The sequence below is a fragment of the Nymphalis io genome, chromosome 26, assembly GCF_905147045.1.
Source record: "Nymphalis io chromosome 26, ilAglIoxx1.1, whole genome shotgun sequence".
Taxonomy (NCBI): Eukaryota; Metazoa; Arthropoda; class Insecta; order Lepidoptera; family Nymphalidae; genus Nymphalis; species Nymphalis io.
The window spans coordinates 1,789,782-1,792,811 of NC_065913.1; the positions used below are offsets into that span (position 1 = coordinate 1,789,782).

Consider the following 3,030-nt stretch of genomic DNA (forward strand, 5'->3'; position numbering starts at 1 on the left):
ACTTACATTTTTTTTTACCAAAACTGTGTGTTGCTACTTCTGTTTACTGATATTAAGTTTGCATAACTCAATGGAAAACAGTAATTGGCTCTATTTTTTTGTATTTTTTTATTTTTAATGCTTGTATTTTGTATTATATGCTGTTGTTTTCCTTAAATAAATAAATAAATAAATATTATTTACTATTCCAACTAACTACTAGACCTCGTTGGTCTAGTCCGAAATCTGGAAGTTGGAAGTGTGTACACTCCCGTGCCTCGGTAAGCACGTAAAGCCGTTGGTCCGGCTCCTGAACTCTTTCCGGTCATGTCGGATTGCCGTTCCACCGGATTATGAGAGTTAGGGAATAGAGAGTGCATCTGTGGTTGCGCACACACTTATCCACTATAATATTTCCTGCGTCGTTGGCTAAGCTATCTTGAGATTGGCCGCCGTGGTCGAAATCGGTGTAGAGGAACATTGTTATTACAACTATTTAATATAAATACTCTTTTTATTTAAATACATATCATACTTTGTATATTTATACATATATATTGAGTATTGACAAATAGTAAGATATAGTATATAAACATATACACGAGAAATGTTTTTCTATATATATGATACAGTTTTATTACTGTTTGACAGGAAAGCGCCCAGACCCATTTAATAATGAACGAAAACAAGCCAACTGCTTAGATAGTATGCACAGATATATGCGCAAGCTCAAGTGCAATCTATTTACAAAATACACTTAGGCACATACAAGACGTCTGTGGAGATACAAATACAATAAATAAAAAAATAATGAAAAGAAAAGTACTTCAACTAAATGATACGACAAATCCGAAGCAAGCTAAAACAAACACAAGCTAAACGGCTTCAAGTATAGAAACGCGTTTTTATATTTATAAATTAGCGTTTATCAACAGGAAATAAAAGCGTATATCCTTGGCTTATACTAACAGCAAGTATTTTATGCCGCATAAGCCGATTTTCGGGCAGTCGCTTTCCTAATATAACCACTAACTAGTTCGCTTGTTATTGAATCACAATTTGCTTTAAGATTATAATAGTTCATGGCTTTGCTTGTGTTAACGTTTGTGTGTACGTACACGTACATACATATAATATTAAAGAAGCTGTGTTTATTGAGAGTTCGCCTGTGTACTTATTATATATACAAATAATATAATGAAAAATATTTTATATTTTATATGTTTGTTTGTAATGGATAAACTCATAATCTACTCAACCGATTTTAAAATTTCTTACACCTACAAAGCTACATTAGCAGCTAGTAGAATAGACTGTATTTTATTTGAGAGAATTTTATACTTGTTTTAACTTCTAAACGAAAGGTCTATTCGAAATATTTGAAATTAATTTATATGTACATAAATAAGCTTTATTATGAAACTATTTAGTTGAATAAGGATTAAAATCATCAGCCCCGACGCCCAGTACTTAAAAGTAACCTCGGTCCTCTGAAGAGAGCTCCGCAAAGTCACGAGTGGAGCGCAGCACGGGACGCAGACGCGTTATATCAACACGATCCCGCTTGTCTTATTCGTACCGATGACGGTCATCACAGTGGCTTAGTGGGTAAGAATACCACGTAACCCACACACGTTTCTGATGGCTTCCACTGCGTGAAAAAAAAAGATGAATATCATGATACGAATGTCATTCTTCGTATTCACTTTCATTGTAACTGTATTTTAATTGACTGATTTAAATAAGAAACAGTTAATGTGATTTAAATATAATAGTAAGACATATAATAATAATATTTGACTGCCTCGTTGGTCTAGTCGCTTAATGTAAAGCCGCAGACCCGGAGGTCCTGGGTTGAATTCCTAAGTCGGGCCAATAAAAGTTATTGGGTTTTTCAGTCAGAAAATTCTCAGTAGCAGCCCGGAGTTTGAAAGTTGGAATTGTGTTCACTCCCGTGCCTCAGAAAGCACGTAAATCCGTTGGTCCTGCGCCTGAACTCTTTCCGGTCGTATTGGATTGCCCTCCTATCGGATAATGAGAGCTAGGAAATAGAGAGTGCACCTGAGTTTGGGCACACACTTGTACACTATAATATCTCCTGCGTAGTTGGCTAATCTCTCTTAAGATTGGCCGCCGTGGCCGAAATCGGTCTCTAGCATTAAGACATATACTATGAATATTCTTCAGTTTAGTTATCATCAAAAGTTTTCGCATTGCACGCCAGATTATTACATATTAAGGGTTTTGTCTTAATATTTTGTGTTATATTAATGCATTCTGAAATTATGTTTTTCGATTTTTTTTTATATTATTGACTTATATAAATATTATATAATCATAGAGAATAGTTTTAGTTACATTTTCTTTTAAAGAGAGGCAGCACTACACGCTTCTTCTAGTATTCGACTTTTTTACCGGTTTTATGAATCTTGCAATCTCATGCGACCTTTGCAATAAATAAATCTACAATCCTCAATAGATTTCAATTGAACAATTATAAACACGCAAATTAAGTAATCTTAACGCCATTCCACTTCCTTGTGTTGTAATCAGTTATGTACATTTTGACATAATAGCTTCTTACGCAAGAAAAGTCGGGGGCAACATCTTCTCGAGTTCAGTATGTAAGACATCATAACTATTTTCGCAACAGCCAAAGTAGTTTCCGTAGTGTAGTGGTTATCACGTGTGCTTCACACGCACAAGGTCCCCGGTTCGATCCCGGGCGGAAACAGGAGTACATAATTTGATATTTTTTATTGATTGTTGTACTAATGATTTTAAAAGCTATTAACTGATGTACAGTAACAGCCTCTTAATGTCCCACTGCTGGACTAAGACCTCCTCTCTCTTTTTGAGGAGAACATTTTGGAGCTTATTCCACCACGCTGCTCCAATGTGGGTTGGTGGAATGCACACTTAGCAGAATTTCAATGAAATTAGACACATGCAGGTTGTTTTCCTTCCTCACGTTGTTTTCCTTCACCGTTAAGCACAAGATGAATTACAATCACAAATTAAGCACATGAAAATCAGTGACGATTTCAGCAG

The 3,030-nt window shown here is 35.4% G+C and overlaps 1 non-coding gene across 1 annotated transcript; it reads left to right on the forward strand.

The window, feature by feature from the left end:
* Positions 1-2,640: 2,640 nt before the first annotated feature.
* Positions 2,641-2,713, forward strand: Trnav-cac (transfer RNA valine (anticodon CAC)). Its single transcript has one exon. It is a non-coding gene; the product is annotated as a tRNA-Val (tRNA).
* Positions 2,714-3,030: the final 317 nt, after the last annotated feature.